The sequence below is a fragment of the Pomacea canaliculata genome, linkage group LG13 (assembly GCF_003073045.1).
Source record: "Pomacea canaliculata isolate SZHN2017 linkage group LG13, ASM307304v1, whole genome shotgun sequence".
Lineage (NCBI taxonomy): Eukaryota > Metazoa > Mollusca > Gastropoda > Architaenioglossa > Ampullariidae > Pomacea > Pomacea canaliculata.
The window spans coordinates 3,560,393-3,583,645 of NC_037602.1; the positions used below are offsets into that span (position 1 = coordinate 3,560,393).

Sequence of the window (23,253 nt, forward strand, 5' to 3'; positions counted from 1 at the left end):
ATGAATTTTTTTGAAGACAAAAGATAAGTGATAGAAAAATTATAGGCAACTACAAAAAACCACAATATCACAACTCAAATGAGAATCGGGCAAGAGATATCTTAAGCGAATATTGTTCGTCACTTGAAGATCAACATGTTTTCTATGATACACTTGCACACAAACACAACTGCAAATAGGCAGAGGGAACACACTGTTGCTGTCAGACACAAAAAGTGAATTCGGTGGCAGAAAGACACAAACAGCTTAACATGGGCAAGAAATGTCCACAATTGCAAACTGGCAAAAAATAACATACTGTAGGGCTTCTGCTTACGCAAAAAATTGCGTACAGTACGCATTAAAAGTTCGGAGGACCCCTTCAATTTTCGTCAATGGGGTCCCCTCCAAAGTTGGACGAAGAACAGAGACCCCTTAAAAATCTGAAGAAGGGGTCCCTGGGACCCCAAAGAATTTAGCCGTAGCAGAAGCCCTGATACTGGCATAAATAATAAACACTGCTCCAGCAGGATTTTGGTTTTTCATGGAAGGCACATCACCGGTTTTTTGAAAAATGACTCTGACTAATGACAAACTGGCTGACAACACAATTACTTCTGGATCATGAAGTGGTAGTCCAAACAAACTGTGGAAGATCCGTTCATCTGCCTGGTAATACTTCAGCCTCACAAATTTTACCAATCCATGGAGTAGTGTTTATTGAAAATAAAACTCTTACATTACACTTTTAATATTAGAAAGCAATAAAGGCACCATGTCAGCAGTAATTGTTTGGCAAAATGGCCCTTCAATTGACTCCTTTAATCTCTACACAGTGTAAAGGTGTCCTAAAGGCCAACGTCTCCTAACGATGAGGCAGCTGACTGTATGGTGTAGGTTGTGATGTATACTTGCTGCTTCAGTTGATCCCACTTGTCAAGCCCCTTTTCAATCTCGACCATAGTGTCAACAATACCAGGAAAACTGTTGTCTACGTAGGCATCAAACTGGCTAGGGGCAAACATGATATGTCTAGTAAACAAAAAAACAAAAAATAATAATTTAAGTGATAACCCTAACCCAAATTATGCAAAAGAGTACTGATGCAATAAACAAAACTAAGGATGATACATTTGAAGAGGAATACATTTTTTGTCCATATCCAATATTTTTGTAATTCTGTTTTGCGAATAAGAATGTTCATAGGTAAGAACTTTTTCTTCTCATTTTGGTAAAGCAGGATTGTAACTAATACAGTTTGCTTTATCATTCACAATGATATATCCTGAAATAGATTTAAAGAACTAGATGGAATGAAAAGTGAATCTTACAATAGTTTTTTCTTGATCAGAAATTGCAAAAAATGGGTACAGCATCAAGCTCTTTTTGCATGAAAAAACTGCTAGGTTACCAAAAACAACAAATGTGGGTTGTGGAATGTTCTTCGTTTAATGCCATATTTACTCACCACTAAAGTACCAAGCACAGACCGTGGATAATAATAATTTCTTGGCAGACAAAGTCACAAACCTTATTAGGACCATTGACAAGTAGCCTTATACAGATCATCTTTTGATAATTCCATTAACTACAGCCATATCTCATACTTTAATATGAAACTACAACACCCTGGAGCTGAATAAATCATAACAATGCAGTTTTACTATTTGCTTCACTTACTTCTGAGTAGGTCGGCCAGGCAAACCTTCAGGGTCCAAAAATGTCCTCTCCAACTGTATCAGGCGATCATTTATCATCCGAAGTTTAAGTGGGCTAAAATGTATCGTACCCATTAGAAAAAAAGTTAATAAACTGCAAGCTTAAGGTCAAACAAAGCATTATGCCACAATGCATAGCCTTGAATATTGTTAAAACCATTGAAAATATTTAAAGTATGAAAGCAATATATTCCTTGCTTTTGTTTTATATTTTTTTTTTAATGAAACCACATCTTATAAATGTGATCCTTCTACAGCTTATCTGAATAATTTAAAACAATATTTAAAACAATGCAGAAAAAAATTAAACTTACACTTTTATCTCTTACCTTTCTAAGGAGCAAAAGGTAAAAAACAGTCCACTGTACTAGCTGATGATAAGCTTTAAGTAAAATGAATACAAGAAAAAGACTAGTTCTTCTGCAAGACTTCATTACCTGTCAATAAGAAACTCGTCATTATCTAGTTTGTTTTGGAATGCCCTTGTAGCAGCTGTGAAGTTCTGAACAGCTGAATCCAGGGCTTCTACATAAAATAAGAAAACGTTCATGGCACATCCCTTAGAAGTATATAAAAAGAGTGTCCCAAACATTTTTTTGAACCTCTTGTTGTCTTTGGCAGACACACAAACATTCCTGCATACACATGCACACATATTAATGTTTATATGTACATACATTCAAGTGAACACACCCACACACTTAGACACCTCTATTATTTATATTTATTCTCATACAACATGTTTGAATAATACAGCTCAAAGGTTAGGTTATTACTCACCTGTATTTACACCTTTCTGCTCCCACTGTTGCTTGTAAGTGCTGATCATAGAGAGTAGAAGCTGGAAACTGCCTTAGAATATCTCTCTACTTTCATGGGTAGCAGCTTGGAGTTTGCCAGAATGCTGTCAAAGAGATATTTTCTCTACACTCAATAACCAGCTCTTGTGGTCAGAACGGGAGATAACAGGGACCTAGATTTCCCATGGAAATAATTTCCTAGGAGAAATCTTTAAAAAAAACTGCTGATTGGTCTGTTTGTAAAAGGGCAAAAAAATTTCAAAGGTGCCACATAAGCCCAAAACAAGTCTTAAAAAGTTTTTGAGTGCCAGGTAAAATAAAAGTCAAGTGTCAAACAACTGAAATAAACTGACTCTAACCAGTCCTACGTAAAAGGCATATAAAACATGATCTTCTCACATGATACATTTCTTAAGAAGCAAATAAACATAAATTTCAAGAAGTCTGGTCCCCTTTTACATGAAAAGTATCATGCCAGTATGTCTGTAATGAATACAATATTAATAAGTGAACAATAGTTGCAGATGATGTATATTATTGGGTGCTCCTTTCTGGGCCAACTCATGTATGTAAGGTGCTATCAAGCTTGCATTTTTATTATTAAATACTTGTAAACTGTGCTCATGTTTGCGCTATTTAGGCCCATTTTGGAAGATTGTTCTTCTCTGAACTAAATGTTAAAGACAAACTGTAAGCCTCATCAATCTGAAGAGGATGTGTGCAATGTTTGTAATTTAAAACATGCTGACAACAAGGGCAGTACATAAACCAGACGTTCCTAATATGATAATTTTTTGTGCATATCTTTTGGGCACCTAATTATGAAAAGGCATATGCTTTGCTCCAAAACTATTTTCTAACAAAATGGTACATTTACTGAATTGATTTTTTTTTTAGTTCAGGGAAGCAAAATACCTAATAATTTTCTTCTATCAAGGTGAATGAGCTGACAATTTCAATTATAGTTTAAAAAAATACAAATTTTATTTCATGTTATTTTCCTGAAGGCAGAATGATGTCTCTATGGATAGTTAAGCAGAAATAAAGAAGCATATAATGGTCACACATATATCAACATAAGCACAATGATAAGTGAAGCTGAATAGAGACCTTCACTCCCACCCACCCACCTACGCACACATCGTGCACCTCCTACCTTGCACCTCCCTACAAAGTAAGCAAATTTTTGTCATCATGATCAATATAGTTGCACAATCAAAAATGCCAATAGCTGATTAAGAGGTTACATACCTGGCCAGAACACCCAGCATCCTTGTTATGGCTGCTGTTGCCTTAAATCCAGGATCAATGAAGTTTTCAAAAGCATAAAATGTATCATAGCTGGAGTGGTACAGTGGGTAGCTCAGGATTGGTAAGTTAGCCTAAAACAGCAAATCAGTGCAGCCATTGAGAAAGCCATGTCATTACAACATAAATTTATGTTTTCTATATGCAATCTAATTGCTGTTTAAAAGATTTATTAAAATACAGTGTCAAAAGAAAAGCCCACATTGTTTTTTTTTTTTCAACATGAAGCCAGACCTAAAATTCCAACACCCCATTTCACTAACACATGAAAAGACAATTCCTGCAACTGTGCACACCTTCACAAACCAATCATAGTCTATTTGCTACTTTATTATACAATTTATGTATACAGAAGAAAGCAAGCTGAAAGCATGTACTTCATCATATGTCATCCAAATATCAAGAGATGAAACACCAGCTCGTTGATAAAAAGCTGCTTGATCACTGGATGACCCTGGTGAGTAGGTCAACCTGACAAAAGCAAAAAAACACCAAAGTTTGCTCCTGAAGTCTGCACCCTGTCTACAAATTTCCGGCTTAGCATCACATAGATCAATGCTCCTACTTTATCTGGAGTGTGTTTATATTTTCAAGCCTACAGAAATGGGTGACTTGGAAGTGGATGTCAAATAAGCATATTCGTTTACTACTATGTCACGGTTTTATCCTTACTGTGGCCAGATGAAAATGTGTGTTTGCTGTCTTGTATCTCACAAACAGGTGAAGTTATTTACTAAGATTAGGAGAGTTATAGATAATCAAACATGCAAGTCCCTGAATAACAATAATAAAAAGAACTTAAACATCTAGTGGGATGCAGATTTATTCTAATGATTGGGTAAAGTTTAGTGAAAGATACTATTTGCCCAAATCTAGGTCAATACTCTTCCTCCTTTTGTTCTTGAGATACATGCCTACAACTATCACCATGCACAGAAATGTGTCAATAACAAAGACATCAGGTTTATACAAAAAGGCCAAAGAATGGACAGAGGCACTAGTCATACCCTTGAAAACAGCAAAGAGTGTCAGAACTACAGAACAATAAGCCTAAGCAAACTCATGCGAAAAGTACTGTAAATCTTGAGAACAGAAGAGCAGCATTCACATTTTGGGAAATAGCATCTTGCCCCAAGCTTTACCCAAAAGTTAGAAAAAAAGGGACCCCTCTAGTCCTTTAATAGTAAAAATAAACTGATAAATCTGTCTATATGGATAAAGAAATGTGTGGCAATACACTTGCACAAAAACTTACAATGGTTCAGTGAGATTCTCCTTTTTCAGCACTGGTCTGTGCAGCCACAAGTCATACAAAGTTTGGAAAGCAGGATCATGACTAGGGACCTGAAAAAATATTGTTTGAAGGAAAGAAATAAACCAAAATAAAAACTATCTCCAAAAAAAAACATATTCAAGTAACTGCATGATGCACACATTAATATAGTTAGCATCCCATGTTATTGGTGATGGCTTGCACATTGTTTGAGGAGATGTCACAAGAGGTATTTGGTAGGATTTTGAATTACAGTGAAACAATAGCACTTGACCACAATCCATTCTGGACATTCTGGAAGGCCAGTTCACTGTTGATCAGTTTAAATAAAGAGCAAGTTTTTCCCGTAAGAAATAATGTGAATGTATTCAATTTGTTTCAAAACCCTACAAAAGATAAATATATTCTATTTTTCTAGGTATTGGTTTGTTTCAAACATGTTTCACTGAAAAATGCAATGTAATCATTATAGTACAATAAAATCAAAACTGAAGTCTATATCTATTAGTTTTGTCAATACTGTCGACTTAGCCATGCCACACTAAATAGCTAATACATATATGCATATGCCCCTCTTATACTTGGCAGTAAGTTATTTTCTTAATTCAAAGTTTATACTGTTTTCTTCTTTTATTCACTTATAGTACTAGAAAGTTTCTTGGGTGCCATTATGATGGTATGGTGTGTGTGTGTATACAAAAATAAACAAAACCAAAAAACAGAGATCATGAACATAGAACCATGACAATATTTTACTGTTTGAAAATGACATGCAAAGTCATGCTTTTGATGATCAAGTGACAAACAGGTGGCCAAGCACCAAAACAGAATTCTCTCAAGAGTATTAGTCAAGGACCTAAATATCTGAACATGAAGAAGTTAAAGTGCTGAGGTACCACTGTATTTTGCTAACAAGGAGCTGCTGCATCCTAAACTGCATCAATGTCTATAGTTGCTTCCCATGAAACCTATTTTCTGTCGAAGGGAACATTGGCAAAGAAAGAAGTAACAAACACCTGTTATTTGTAGTACTTAGCCAAGACGAAACTCAAATGATGTAAAGATATAGGAATAAAAATTACTTAGTAATTTACTTTTACAATTACTAATAAAAATTTAACTAATTATTATTTTTCATCAGCTTGAAGCACATGATGAAAATGAATTATGCAATAAGATAGTACTTTTATTTGCTGGGAAACTTTTACTCTGACTATGTAGGGACCATTTGGACATTGGGTATAACTTAAAACAAAGAAATACAAAGATTTAAGCTGTTTTATGCTTAAATTCTTGCTTTAAAGCATATTTTAGCAATAAATTTATGATTATATTACATTTTTTTCTTTATTTTTATTGGTTATAGAGGTGCCACGTTTTGATGACAGATAATCCAGAGCATGCCCTCATTATTGAATTAAGGACTTCAGCAAACTCACTGTATGCTAAGAAAGACACTCACTAACTTTGCTGCATCGTACAGAGCATCCTGCAGGAGTGGACTGGTGCCAACATTCACGGTAAAATTTGCTGCTGCAGAATAATCAAGGTTAAGATATGCCACACCTCGCTGATTTAAGACCTTCAGGTGTTCCTGAAAAATGCAAAGAAAATACTGCACTGTATGAGCCTGTTTCTAGGCAGTAGTCAGTTATGTTTCTGGTTTCAGCATTCCAGTTAGTCACATAAGCAAGCTGCATACAATCAATTTCAGCTTTATTCTCTAAGCTGTCAACACTACAACAAGGCAAGGCCAGAAATTGTTATATTTTATAACCCTCTTACACATCTTGAAAAACATTTTAAAAAAGACAAAGAGAGTTTGGAATAGCAGCTAGAAAAAGAAAATGTTCACAGTGGAACAACACACTTAGATTTATTATGTTCATAAAACAAAGTTGGCCATTTATCATAATTTATGAAATAAAACAGCACAATCTTGTCATTGTAATCTACAGACATAAGTGTCAGTTAAAAAAATTGAAGGTCTTCACTGGGAATATAAAAATATAATTCACTTTCACTGGAAAAATATAACCAATGTTTTGCATTTTTTCAGTTATACACCATATAATACATTATCTGTTTCCTCATACAGAAAGTAAAAAAAAAGACATACTTCTACCCATTCTATAGATCCCATTAAACCTGCTTCCTCAGCATCCCAGCTGCAGAAAACAAGAGTTCGTCTAGGTCGAAGACCTGCCAGCAAAAAGTCATGTCCAGGTAAGACCTGAGAGGCACATCCAGTATAAAAACATTATATGTATTCTAAAATTCAGCTCACTAATCAACAGTCTATGACTTCTCGTTCATTATTTTTCATGAAGAAACATTAGTTAATACAGTCAAATCTCCCTACTATGCCACCTACCGGGACCGAGCAAAAGTGGCATAGTAGCGAGAGTGGCATAGTACCGAGGGTTCGTAAAAACGGCTTTATTTGCTCAAGTTACCCGTCAGTCCAAAGCTCTCAAGAATCGTCGGCTTCACTAGCTGTCTCCTCTCATTCTCCCCCTCACCTCTTCATCCTCCACCCCTCCCAACCACATCCAACCACCTGCATCCTGTCGCTAGTTCACACCCTCCCGTCCTCCCTCTGTCACGTGACTGTCACCCGGCCAGCGACCACCCCCCATCGCCAGCCTCCACCCTCCCTGTGTGCGTGCTATGTTCCATCCACCTAACTGCGATGTCCCACACTACCATACAGTATAATAATCGAGCACTGTGCGGAATTTCACAACTTGTGTCTTAACAGTCACAAAAAAAGTGGCATAGTAGCGAGAGTCTGGGGTGGCATAGTACATTTTTTTTACATTGAATTTATAGTCGGGACCGAGCAAAAGTGGCATAATACCGAGAAAGGCATAGTAGCGGGGTGGCATAGTAGGGAGATTTGACTGTACATCAGATTTCACAATACCTTGTTGAAACAGCTGTCCAAACATGTGAGTTAACTCAGTCATAGACGCTGTTCCAGACAAGGGATCTACAGCACCAAACACCCATGCATCATGGTGGTTACCAAGAAGCACATAGCGATCTGCAGAGCATATATAAAGTGTTCATGTAGGCTGACAAAAAATACAATCGCTCAACTTATTAGCAAATTGATGTAATCTTGACTCAGTAAAATGTTCAAAACAGTAAAACCTTTTTAAAATCGACTAATTAATCAAAATATGTCTTGTTCAAAATGAAAACTTTACATAAGATCCTTATAAAAAAATTATTCTCCATTATTTTAATGTTTGCAATTAGTGGGAAACCTCAAACAGCTATACTGTTTGGAGAAAAGGAAATAATGTATGAATGATATGCTGAATATACAGAGAAGGTAAAAAACATTGTACAACTAGGGCACAGTAAACAGTTAAATAAACAGTGACTAGTCCTGTTTTGCAGTATTAAAAGTAAAAAGTGTAAAAGATGTGATTTTACCAGGCTCTTCACTGCCTTTTATATAGCCTATAACATTGTAAATTGGCTTCACTTCTAGGTAGTTGTTTACATTTAGCCGAACTTTTCTGAAACAAACCAAATTTTATGTACAAATCATAATCCATAAAATATGTAAAGTTTTTCACAGCAGCATGTTTAAGGCAAACATCTATCTGCCTAATCCTTATTTCTGTGAAAGTAAAGCTTAGTAAGGAACAGATGAGAACAGCAGTCATAGAAGAACAATAATATTTTTTATTCTTGGTCATAATATACATAAATCAATTCAAAAGTTTATTTACCACAAAAACATAACCTCTTTAACAATTAATTAGCTTTGTTAATATGACATTTTTCTTAATAAGGATCTTATAGTAATGTTGCACCTTACCAACCGATAGCAAAGTTCTTTTCAATAGTCATCTGTTTTAGAGATGGACAAATTGTTTCAATAATACAGAAAGTTTGTGATATAGCTAATAAGGGAATAAAAGGACAGCACAAGATAAACTAGACTAATTAGTGCTCTTTCTGCCTTGCAGCAACACTTACAACTCTGAAGACCCATTATATCCTGGACCAATGTGATAAGTGAAGTTGAGATGGCCTTGCCAGAGGGTGGGTGCTATTGGACCTGCCAGCCCTCTGACAAACAAACCCACACATCAAGTATGACCATGATGAATAAGATGCTAATACATATATTTTTGAAAGACTTAAGACTATGAGTCATTGATAAATGGTCAATACTAAAAGTCTTTTTTAAAAAATGGATCTAAATGTGATTTATTATTAAAGTTCACTCAAAGAACTTTTGACATTTTTTTCCCTTTATCAAGACCCATAGTTAAACATTCAGAATTATTCCTTCAATGCATTTTTTAAATCAACTGATCATAATGTACAACTTTTCCCAATTTTCAATGCAAGTCAAATGACTATCTATTCTTTTAACATGACTGAACAATTTTATCAAATAGGGAAAAGGAATAAATAGGTGTTTTACTCCAAGGCAGCAACTCAGGCTATATCAATGCGAAGCAGCCAGCCATATAAACAGATATCGCATGCAGAAAAAGAGCACCACGCCCTGGATACTAAAAAAGATAGTGGCTTTGACTTTTTATTCATTTCTTAAATTCACTGCAACTTCAGAGATTTAGTTTAATAACTATACATTTCAGAACCAATAAAAAAGAAACATTTTAAAATAAGGAAACAAACAAATGAAATATGACACCCAAAACTTAAATCACTTACTGAAGAAGCCTTTGAGCATCAATGTATCCCACTGGCTGACAAGGTATTTTTGGTAAATTCAACTGCGACTTAGGAACACGGTAGGCATAGTCTAAAAACATCAAAATAGTAAATTAGATATCCAGACATACTATTTTTTTAAAAAAAAAACCTTCAAGATATTTAAAAAAAAAAAGTGGAGCAATTATAGCAAACCTATAGAAGTTTGACTGCATTCTCTATCACTCTATCACTCTCTTTAACACATGTGAGACCCATTTACTTAGGTATATTGGAAATGATCAGAATTGCAATATGTTTGTTTAATCTGCTACTGATTAAACACACTGAATCAACATGACAGTTTTCCCTGGGATAACATGCTTTTTCTAGAAGTATTACATGTTGATCCTCTTACAGGTTAACAGTCTGCATGTACACATGCTGTCTTACTTTCATCACTATCTTACTGTGATGATGTTAATTTTTTGTCTACTCCAAACTCTATTAGAAGCTGTTAGTATGCTCACAGGTAGATGGGTAGAGGGGAGTCTGATAGTCACCATCCCCTGCAATTGAACCCCGCTGAATACCCGTGGGTGGCAGCCACCATGAATCAGGATATGGTTCCGTTATGTTGATATTGAAATCACTAGGGTCAGAGTACAATATTATTCCAGATGCACCAAAGCGCTCTGCATTTTCCACCTGTTTGCAAAACATTTTGACTTGAGAATTACTTGTGACTTTACAAAAAAAAAATAGGTTTAGCATTAAAACAGCATTTTTATTAAAGCCAGTTACAGCATAGAAGACTAAAATAAAATTTGTAGTGTCTAAATTTCACTGCAGAGTACATCGCATAGCTATGTCCAAGGAATATAGAAGTACATACTGGAAAATGTGCATCTAGAAAAAATATTAAAAAATTATCACTCTGCATACAAGCATGTAGATCCAATAATTTATGCATTTTGAGGGAGGAGGGAAGTGCATGCATGTAAGTGCGTGCCTGCTAACATAAATGTGTATATGAATGCACTGTGATATGCTCAAATGAAAATTATTCAAAGTAAAACTCTCACTTACCTTTTCACCTCTGTAGATTTTGCCATAGCGAGAAATTACTATTCTGCCAGTCAAACTGATTGACAGATTTGTGAGATACTCAAAGTCTTCTACAGTCCCATAGTTTACATACACCAGATCACCCTGTCCAAATAATCATCAAGCCTTACAATAACAGGTCAGCTGCATTTATTCATAACTAATTTTACAACTTCAATCAAAGACTCATATATACTAGCCCCTGATTAACTGCTAAGTTTTATAACTCACCAACAGAAAGATTAAAAAAAGAAATTAATGCACAGCAGTAAACAACGAAGACTGAAAAATGAAACAAGAAAAAGGGCAAAGAAAGTTTTACTGAAAAAAAGGCATTACGATGAAGATAAGTTGTAAATATTTCTGACTATTATTTGTCGGACTATTAAAAGAGGTTTGTTAATGAAGAAAAAGGAAGACAACAGGCATTGACATTGATAAACAAATCAAGGTGTCCAGTTGAAGAAAAATATGAATTTTCTACTTTTTACAAATAGGATGAGGGAGTCTATTAATTATGCATTATGTAAGAAGAAAGTAACTTTACTTGCATTTTTCATGAAGTATGGAAAGAGGCGAAAAAAAAAAAAAACTCTCTTAGAAGACTATAAAGTCCCCCTCTCTCTTATACACACACAACCAAACAGAATAATAAAGGCTTGTTTTATAATTGATTAATAAATTAATAAAATTGTTTACCATCACATCGCCTGCAGCAGAAAATGAATTATATGGAGGCACAACATGAGAGTCATTCTCTGCAGGAGTGAGTACCACCTCCAGTTTGTTTGCTTCAAACACCATTTCTTTAGAAGTACTGTTTATTATCTGGATCTGAAAGGGCAATGATTAAGCATGAAATACAAATAAATCTATTTTTCATATGATGTTTAAAAAATAAAAAATGAGATATTAAAACATAAAGAAAATATTTTTTAAAACTACCTCATAATTATGTGGTAAAATGGCAGCTAGGGTAAACAGTAGAAATTAAGAACCAGATAATAGTGTAAGAAGGTTTAGCCAAATTTGAATAAGTGGAAGACAATTTTTTCAGTGCTCTTAAGGCTTTTAAGTTCAATGGTATTTAATATAACAAATAAAAGAGTAACAAGCAAAATACACAGGACAAAAATCAAACAGATAAAGATTAGCTTATTAAGAAATAGAACAAAATAATAGATCAATGATCATTTATACCATCAATTTAAAGTTGTTTTTTGCAGACTTAAAGCAGATATTGCTAAATAGAAATCTACAATTTAAACTAAAAATAATTCAGTTTTGATATTTATGTCAGGAAAATGTTTATGATCATGGACATATTTGCAATATTAAGCCAGTGAGAAGTATAAAGTTACAATGATGAGCTCAGTGACATTATCTGTAGTGAGGGAGAGAGGCAATACCAAATGTATTTGTAATATTATCACAATACAATGGAGAAGCTTGACAAAAAAAGTCTTGAGACTTTATGGTCATTAAGAACTAAGGTGTTACAGGCCTCACTTATCCTTGACCTATACCTATTCTGTCAGAATAGTACCCTTCTACTCTCTTTTGCTGCCTTACCTTCCCCCAACCCTGATACAGTCAGGATCAGAATCAGCTCAGGGAAAGTATGGTGCATCAAACAAATGGTCAAGTGTGCATGCCTTCCAGTTTGGATGATGTCGCTCTACCAACTAGGCTAACTGTTTCTCCTTAATCGGTCTAGAATATATCTTCATGATCTTGCTAATGATTTGCAACTACCATAAATAACTGAAAATTTTTACCAGGTTTGGGGCACTTGTGTTTGGGAAAGATAGCAGTATATTATATGTGGCAAGGTGCACCTCCTCCAGGCCATTTGCTTTCCAGTCATCATGAATCCTTTGGGCAAGAACTGCATCTTGTTCTGTGCCTGCTAGTCGGGGCTCTTTAGAATATTCTCTAGAAACAACAAAAGATCCGAAAAATATACATTTATCAGCAGAATACCAAAAACCATGCTATGTTACACATATAAGAATAATAATCACAAATATGTAAGCATATCTGCACATAAACCCTCAGAGAAACTCATAAACGTACATCTGATGAGAGAACAATAAGACAACTGTAATATTAAAAAATAGCTATTCAGCCCTAAATTAATGATCTGTCAAGCAATTTTTATTTTTTGAAAATGTCCTTCTCATTAATATCACAAGAATTTTAAACTTTTAAGCTTGCTACACAAAGCACAAAGTTACTAAAAGTGAAACATCACTCATTATGGAGATATTTGTGAAGTTCAATAATCAGGACTGGCACAGCTGAATTACATTATTATATCCAACGAGAAAATGATTACCTCAACTTTTCACGAATTCTTTCAGCATTCACATTTAGCACAACAAATTCTATAAACTTGAAACTGAAAACAGAGATAAAATATCAATATAGTTTGATACAGTATTTATATGAATTCCATTTCTAGTCACCCCATGCATTGTGACAAATAAATTGTCCATAATAAATTCCAGATCTTGATTGTGCAACATAATTATAGAATCGTAAATACAATAAATCATGAGCTAGAGGTGGGTGGGGGGTGTACGCTTCCGGTCAGAGTTACCGTTACATTATCACAACACTACGATAGCAGGAAATTATTTATCAAAAGATATGAAGCAAAACAAGACTGTTACCCCAAAGTGCGTTAAACAAAATCTTACGGTAGAAAAATAAGTACAATTTTAAAACATATTTTGAACTTATTTTGTGTGGACAAATATTCGAAACCACAACGAACAAAGCACGCATCCCAACATGAAAACGTGATGGAACACCTATGATCTATCTGGTTCTCCTGTTTAAAAGGTTCCACGCATTCTTTTTGACATTGCTGACAATGGTTTACAACTAATACAACCACCACACTCACAATAATAACCAAAGCACTAAAGACAACGTCGATTAACATATGTGCTAGGTAACGGAATTCAGCGTCTACCACTAAAGGGAGGCTATACAACTGTGCAACTCCCTGCAGATTTTTTATTGATGTAAGAGACACTTGACCCTTGTGCACTCGCTGATACACACACGCACATAGGTACACGCCCGACGTATTGTTATTTTTTGTATTGTTATTTAGCAGTTTTGTTTTGTTCTGGACATGGTATTAAAATTCGAGGAAATTTAAATAACGTAGGTAGTGTCGATGATGAGCGATCAAGTCGATCAAGCGTCACTGTTTCGATTACAAACGGTTGGGTGCAGACCTAACTCTTTCACCTCCGCAATTCAAGAGCTCTCGCGTCGTCTGCTCCACCGCTACTTATTGACAGTTGGCTGTTATTTGCTGTAGGCCAGGGGGTTGGAATTTTGTTTGTTGGCCAAGGTAATTTAATTTAAAAATTAGCCTACTATACTTGGTCAAGCTGTAGTATTGCCACTGCGTGTCTGCTACACTTCTTGTATTATGCAACCGACGAGAAGCATTTGTATGTCCCCTAATGAGTGTTCCCTGTTTGTCCCTCAAAATTTAGGTTATAGTGATTCACAATGCAAAAAGCTATGTTATTATGAAAAAACCCTAGATTTATCAAATCTTGGGCCCCTCAACAAAAACATTTTAAAAAGCAGGTGGGTGCAAAATGACTTAGAGCCACTGTATCACAATAAGCTTCTGTACAATAGGCTAACTACAACTTGTTCGACGACTCTCATCCACTCTGACAGGAATTCGACAACAGACGCAGAGACAAAAGTGGTAGGTTTAGGTTTATTTTTATTTTTATTTTTTTTTTTTTTAGTTGGACGCACGGTCTTTGTTGAGTTATGGAGATGGTAGCGGGGGATGGGGGTGGTCCCATTTCTTTTTGAGAACTACCGACACCAGAATTTCTTTCTCCCGGGTAGTTTTAATAATAAAGTAAATCCCAAAATTATTCGAATATCACCACATACATGCACAAGCGCAAATAACATGTGCTGCGTTGTGTAAGAAAACTGCATTTGGTACAGATCAATCACGAATAAAAGTCTCTTTAATAATATACCTCTACTATAATATAATATAATTTTTTTAAAATATATATTGGAAACAGAGAACACATCCCATTTAAATTGCCCATTGGGACTAATACAGTTGGTTGTAATTGTTGTTATAATATAGTATACTATCTGCTTTCGATAGATCAAAGAATTTACCTGTTTTCCTCTTTAGGTTGGACAGACTTCCCGCTGGCTGTTTCATTACTAGGGTAAGAAAAGCAACACCAAGGTAGAAATCACAAATACGATCCGGCAAGATAGAAATCACAAATACGATCCAGAAGAATAAATTCCATTTTTCTTTCTTTAATTTTATGTTGGTGTGAGTACTTATCTTTTCTCGATGTGTCTCATATCTATGTGTCTGCATGGCTATGTTTCGATACTATAAAATGTTTACCTGTCTTGTTTAGGTGGCACGGCAACTGATCCCTCTTTCGTACGGTGGGAGAACCAGCCGATCAAGACGCCAACGCCAAAGCAGGTCCCACATAAAAGAGCGAAGATGATTAGAATCCTTTTCTTTCTCGTTCTCTTTACCAGACGATGATCGTCATTGCTGTTTATAGAATCCATCGAGTCAAACCTTGAGCGCAAGAAAGCATCAGGTGCATATGATACATTTCCGTGCCTTTTATCTATCTAGATAGATAAAAAGACAGAGATAATGACATAAAATGCCTGATAAAACAGAAATTCCGTTAAAAAAAATGCTAGTTAAAAGACTTTTGTCACAAGTGCCAATTGTATAACACAAATTAAATGGGTTAGTTGGTGGTATTTGCATCCAAAAGCGCACTTATATGGAGTGTAAAACACAAAATGAAATTTCTAGAGGTTTTTAGCTGAGTTTGAAAATGCTTTATTTGACATCCCTGGCACTATAGAACATTGGAATCCAATTTTATTAAATTAATGATTTCACCATTCATCAAGTTTTAACTCATGTTTCCGGTTCGGAGTGCGATCAGCTATGAGTCGATTTTTAAAGTCTGCACAATGCAAGCACTTTAAATTTTTTTTTTAGGAGGCTACATATATCCATTATGCATTACGTAAATCAATCTTTCGCCTTGGTTCAGCTGACATGCGAACATGTTGACATATTTCCTGCTGTCATCAATTGATGTTGGGAAATAACTAGGCATCACCTCAGTGGAATAATTCTTTTCCCCGAATGTAGGGAAGTATTTATCTGTCGAAGAGTGCTCTTATGTATGCTTAGATAAGTCAACATCTTGGTGGATCTCACAAAGCAGTTACCCAGTGTAGCGGATTCACCTATTACCTCCAGTAGACAGTCTTCTGAACTTCAGCCCAAAACCACGCTGTATTAGATATCCAGGCAGAAGTCAATGAATTAGCACTGTTCTGTCTCAGTAACTGCGGTGACCAGCCAGAACCACAGAACACCGTCTCATGTTGAAGACCAATCGCCGGGCTTGCGGTCAGCTGAAATATGTCTCCCACAGGGAAAACCTACAAAGTTAACTTGCAGCTGAAGCTCATTCAACCTCTTGAAAACACCTTAGTTGCTAAGCACCGTGGGTCCTATCAGCATACCATATGTCTGAACTACACATACTTGTCATAGCGTCCAGCATAGCAGGGCGAAATCAGGTAACTGTCAAGCAGATGATGAAGAGACCACGGAGATCGCGGCATATCTGCGTGTAAGCATAAATCTCGATAGGAGCCGCAGTAAAATGTATTTCTTATTATCACTTTGAGAACACTTAAACAGTTTAGCCTGTGTGAAGATGTTTGTCTTTCCTCTTGACGGGGAATACTTTTTACCGATGTACCATTTTTCATTTCCTCAAGTTTTATATCCTCTTTATGTATCGTGCTTATGATACTTCAGGATCCTATTCTTTCCTGTTTTCTCGTTTGTCTTTTCAAGTAACGGAGAGGCGCTGACCAGTGTCCCTTATAATAAAATCTTCTTTTTTTGCAATAAAGTCAAAGGATTTATAGACCGTGAAGCCTCTGTTACTGTTACCCCACTCTAATGTCTACCCAACAATATTGATACCCGTTTATAATATCCATATATCAAGATCGAAAATAGGCGGCGGAAGGATTAAGAGACTACAGGGGTCCGTCTTTGACACGATGAACCACTCAGAGAGTGTTGCCCAACAAGGCGATGACGCCACAGAAACTTTACCTTTTACACAGCATAACATAAAAAAAAAAGCTGCAACAGGACGGCTGAGAAAAACAGGATTTTATTACCGCGTGCTGTTAGGAACCAGCTAACACTAAAAAAAAATTAACGAGGTCAAGTCATGCATCGACTGACCCGAATAAGACTGGTAAATTTTTCAACTTGACGAGAAGACGGCAGACAGCTGTTTGGTGAACAGAGAATAAACATCATCCATTTTCATTTCTTCACCTCGTGACAAACCAACGGATATAAAGTTACGTTGTTATTTGTAAGGCGATGTGCTGTGGGCGAATGTGTTGTGTAGCATAAAACAGTGATACTCTTACAGTTGTAAAACAGTGACAATAATTCCTCACATGAATGGTTGTAAAATATAATTATTGAGGATCAAATGATTGATTTGTCAACAAGTGAATCCCTATGATGATGCACGTCCACTTGTCATGGGAACCTGATGGCTGATTATTATTTTGCAGGTGAAGCTTGTTCTTTTTCTTCTGTACTTCACTTGTGATGTTCGACGGCTTTTCTACTTCATATCTTCATCATCGGTTCAAAAAAAAAAAAAAAAAAAACAAAACTGTCCGAGCTCATGTCATAATTGAATCCTGTGACCAAACGTTCGCAAGGCATCTGAAAATCGGATGTTGACAGGCTATTCACTCTTTCGAAGTATACTGTCGCCCCATGCCTTCGACAAAGACTTGTATCTTGTGGCGCTGTAGCAAGGCGAGAGGAAGCTAAGTGACAGATGTGTTCTGAGGCTCAAACCCTTCGTCGGGAGACCTAGTTAACGTTGAACCATCAGCTTCATCATCGTCAAACCTTAATTAAAGGGAGAAGCAAGAGACGTGGTAAGTTGCGTTTATATGATATCTTCTGATGTCTTGGATCATGTCCGATCAAAATTTCGGACAATAAAACTATCATTTACTTACAATCGCGTATAAGACACAGGTCGGAAACGGTTGAGTAGGACGCCATGTTGTGTTGTCGAGTGACGTTATTGACCCGTCGAGCGGAGGTCACCAAACTGCTGCCGTTCTCAATTTGGAGATCGTGCAGATTGATGAAAATTGAGTGAACTAGATAATACTGGTGTTATAGAGGATAATGCTAAAACAGTAATATAGCTTTAATGTAGCTAAGCACGCATCGATAGAGTCGTAGAGGAATTTGTCGCGCGAAAATATTCCTCCGTCGGGCTTCTGCCACCGACCCATTGTTCCAAGCATGCGCGAACAGCCGGAAGTGGTTTTCAAGCTACGAAACTTTGACATCGACCTTGCGAAAGGAATGAGACCGAAACACTGTTGTAAACAAGAAATTGTGTGAGAGTAAACATTGACAAGGCAAAGTTAGAGTACACACAATAAGGTAGTGCTATTGCGAGATTTCTTAATTTGTCGGTAAGACTGCCTATGCTCATAAATGCAAATCTTCATGACAGTACGAATAATTATATTAATGCAGTGTGTGCAATTACCTTTGTCAGCATATGTGTTTGTTGTATAAAGCTAGCTGGTTTCAAAATACTGAAAATGATAAATATGTTCAAACCAACTGTACCATCCCATTAACTACTCTCCTTCAATCAAGGCTAATGGTAAAATTAAATAATAAATTTAACTTGTTCCTCTATGGATATTGCAACAGTTATACTTCTCTTGCTTTCTAATATGGTATTTTTATTATTTTGTGGAAATATTTCATCATTAGTTTTTAGAATAGTGTCTTTTTGCCATGGTGAGAAAGAACTGTAAGACATTTAGAGTGAACAAGAATGAATGACTGCAAACTGCATCATCAGTTATTCCAATTTTATATGCTTAACTAAAAATTAAATAACGAAGCTCATAATACTGATCAGATTGAGAGTTCAGCTTATATAAAAATCTGCTTACAAGTTTCTTAGCTGTTTTGGACTTAGAGAATCACAATTTCTTTGTATTTTAATTACATATACACCAGGCATGTCAAATTAAAGGTCCCCCAAGGGCTTCATAGGTCACATTTGTCTAGTCATGAGGGCTGCACTCATGTACAGTGCCCTTTGTGCGGGCCATGTTTAACATGCCTGTAGTACACAATATGCCTTCAGACACCAACACATTGTTTTATATTAAACGCAAACATGTTTAGCTGATTGTCAATCAGTTATCACCTATAATTATAACCAATATTTACAGTATGTTATAGCCATATAGAATATCAGTTACAAGGGTTAGGTGCTGGTATGATTCTCTTTAATTATCTTGTCTCCAAAGGGGAGAAAATGACATTAAAGCAACGTGCAGTTCTAACATTAACATTATAATAGAAAACATAAATGCTGATCAAGATTTTGTACGGAAACATCAACAGTTGTTTTAAGTCAATATGTAATAGTGCATGACAATTAGTATAATTATAAATGGGTCCTCCAACTGAGGTTTGTTGATTTCTCATTTCTTGAGAACTGCAGCTGGAACATACCCATGCAAAAGAAACGAGTTCACTTTGTTCTGGGTTTCTTTTGACTCATCACTGTGCTTCAGTGGCAAGGCAGCTTGCATTGGTAGTTGTGGAGGTATATTATGTGAATCTTGATAGTGTGCTCCAGTCTGGATCTTTGGATCAGCATCTAAAATATCAGAATAATTATTGATTATCAAAAGAGTGTATATATATATACACACACTTGATACATTGAATTAATAAAATAATTTAAAAAAGTAAGGAAAAAACAATTGCTGATGAGTGTTCTACTTCATAGACATACAAATCACATACTACCTACCTGCTGATTGATGAATTTTCTCAATCAGTTTTAATTTAGCAATACATTCTGTTTTTGGTGTTGTTAAAGGCATCTGCTGTCCAGATTTGACCATGTAGAAGAGGATACCCTGAAAGATGCTCTTAAAGCCTATACATTGGCGTCTATATTGATTTGATAAATATGAAGCTAATACGGCTTGACTTACTTCAACACCTCAAGTTGTCCTTTGTTTTCAAAAGTAGCCTTCCAATTAACATCTTGTCTATTACCAAATTCTTTCTCAATCCCTTTACAGTGCAGATGACATATAGCTATGTGCTTGTTGTAGGATCCCTTAAGAACATGTGGAGGATGTTACAGTGGGTGTCGGCTATATTGTTATTTATATATAATTACAGTTATAGAGCTTTCAGTCTGTATGTTTTATCAACACACAGACATGTACAGTACATGCTCAAGAACTTCTAATTAACTCAGCATATACGAACACGATCTACCATTCATTTAACGATTACCTTTTCCGACAGTAAGCATAGTTCTGGAGGCGAGAAGCAGCCGCCGCCTTCGCCATCACTTCCCTAACCTGAAAGTTTTTTTGTTTTTTTGTGTCTTTTATGTAACTTAAAGCGCAAATTTCAAAGCATCTACTTTGAGTGTAACCACTACTCTTTCTTGTTTCTATCTGTTACGACGTACAAGAGAATATCTTGATTTCTTTTTACACATAGTAACTGCCATAGTACATAACTCGGGGTCGATGTGAAGGTTTGTTATGTAGGAAACATGTATAGTCACTGTCGGGCCAACGATATTCGTGTGTGAAAAATAAAAGAATGCAATTACAAAACTAAACGAACCTCCTTCGTCGTCACACCTTGAGTCCGGTGGTTCTGGCAGCAGAAGTTGTACAGATCATTGAAACGAAGCCAATGCCCAGCCTGCTTTTTCAAGACAAATCTTTTCGTGCTTCTGGCAGATGGCAAGCTAGAAATCAATGTGGCGCTGGTCAATCGGCACCTTGCAGTGGCATAGGAAGATGCTCGGCTGCGGGGGTGGGGATGTGTTAAGGCACACTCCATCCATACTGACAGTGAACGACATTCGCACTCGCACATTACGAGAGAGAGAGAGGAGGTGGTGTTTTACACTGAGCCAGTAACTAAGGTTCACGGGAAGGCAACCAGCCCTGTAAACAGATGCCCTTGCAGAGAAAGAACAGCGTGCCCGAGGCGAGAGTTGAACCTAGGACAGTCAACCTTCACTGTATTGGTAACCGCACATACACGAGAAAAAAAAAAGAGGGGGGGGGGTTGCATGAGTGCAGTCATGCACACGCGCGCGTACACGATGGTAGCATCACAACATTTGCTTCTTTCCTTGTTAAACGACAACGAACCACTCGAAAAGAAATAAAGCTCATTGAAAATGACTTCCCGTGGTTATCAGTTATCTCAAGAAATTATATAAAATTTAGAATAAGATAAACGCTATAATCGTATCAATCATATTCAAGTTTTGTCAGTGAGTGTGTAAACATAAAACCTATATGTCTTCTTAGTCCAGTGGTCGGCTACGACACGCATTAGGTTCAGTATGTTTTCTTTCGCGAAAAAGTAAGTAGATATGGCAGCATTTACCAATCGGCCCCATCCTGTGTCTTCAACGCGTTCGTAAGTAAACGATTCATTAGCTAATCCCTACATATTTTTGGACATGATTTAGAACGTCGATCAGTATTATCACTTAAGCACACTTATTATGACCCTTTCTTTACCCCTGCCCCCCCTTTTTTTAAAATGAAAATTAATGTGTAACTGTTGGTTGATTTTTCTTGCTTTGAAAAATACGGTTAGTGCGGTCTTACATTTACGTCTTCCGCACTCATCCCCATATTTTCTGACCACTTTTAAAGCGTTTAAGGCATTCACAGCAATGCTCTCACCCCATGCGCAACAAGGGTTGCTTTCATCTTTTCTCTGTCCTCTTAGTCGTTTGCAGCACAAAGATAAAGATGCAAATGCAATAATCGAAAACTAGTAAATACATACAGTCATAACATTCGGACACGCATAGAGTACAGAGCAGCCTTGAAGAATATGAAAGATGTTAAGTTGATCTCCCCAAATTACTGGAGTGCTATGAGTTTACCAAAATCTCAAGGAATAGCCATCTTCCTTCTTCAAACCCATCCTCGAGATACAAGTCCACGAAGGATCAACCTAACCTTCTATCACCTTCCCCAATTTTTCTTAGGTTCCCATCCACCGTTCAATGGAAATTCACGTATAAGTGAATACACTCTCCTACTATCTCCACCTCAACTACAACATCAAATTCGCCAAAACCCAATCTACATATATCATGGCATCATATATCATGACTTACACAGCTTGGAAGAGCTTGCACTTTATGCGCAGTCAGACTTTTTTCAGGGACATTTGTAGTCACGATTTTGACCTCTTTTTGTGCAATAACCCCCAACCCGTCGTTTCCTGTTTTTTAGAACGACTTGGACAAACATTCTGCAGATCTTAGGATATCGGTCAACTTTCCAATTTGTCCTTATCATTTCCGACCTGGATCTCTCTGCTGTTCGAAGAATGTTCGCTGCCAGCCTAGAACCTCAAGAACACCAAGGCCTTTTACCAAGGAATACCTACACTAATATTAATGTCAGTAACTCTGCCCTCGAGATCTGAGGTCGTGCGTTCACTGTCCAAAACTTATAAACAGTTTTATTTGTACAATAAAGGCAAAATACTAATAGGGGTGCACCCTAGATGGGAGTGTAGCGAATCCTAGTTCACTGAGATATAACCATGCCCAAAAACAGGATATAGTATGCCGCACATTATAGTTTAACTGTCTAAGTGGTGAGTAATGGATGTGTGCACAGCCATCAATTATCTCACTCTTACGTTTTGTTTAGACGCATGCGTAGAAGCGTGACCGGAAACCTGCTAGTAAAAGCATCTGAAACCACATGTTTTGATTCTGTAGTGTTTGGAATAAGGCCGAATAAACACGCATGAAAGGAATGTTTTGCCTTGAGGGAAAGGATACTCACATTTCAGGAGAAAAATCGTGTCGACTAAGACCGCATTGTTTGTGCCCCGCGCTGTGTTGTGGCTGTGGTATGGTGGCAAGTATTCTTTTCCCTACTTGTCCTACAGGTGCGATAGTACTGACTTCCCATGATCCCTCAGCGCGTGATACAGGAGCTACTACGTCATTAGACAGGACGCCGGTGTGTCACACAGAGTGCCAAGGCGGTCTTCAGTTTGCATGCAAACCCACGAACTCATAGGCGTGTGCATGCCTACACACACAAACAAGCGTGGGCAGCTCTTTTGTCCTCCCCCTGCACCCTCTCTGGTGTTGTGGGGTGAGGGGTAGGGCAAGACTTTTAGGAGGGAAAAAATAGG

At 36.7% G+C, this 23,253-nt stretch overlaps 1 protein-coding gene and 1 pseudogene across 1 annotated transcript in view; one reads left to right on the forward strand and one right to left on the reverse strand.

The window, feature by feature from the left end:
* Positions 1–582: 582 nt before the first annotated feature.
* LOC112553657 lies at positions 583–23,240 on the reverse strand (annotated as a pseudogene).
* LOC112553655 (glutamate carboxypeptidase 2-like) overlaps positions 16,232–23,253 on the forward strand; it is a 32,479-nt gene continuing 25,457 nt past the window's right edge. Inside the window, exon 1 of the mRNA XM_025221014.1 lies at positions 16,232–17,921. The gene's annotated coding sequence lies outside the window, so the exon portion shown is untranslated. The remainder of the gene's footprint in view (positions 17,922–23,253) is intronic.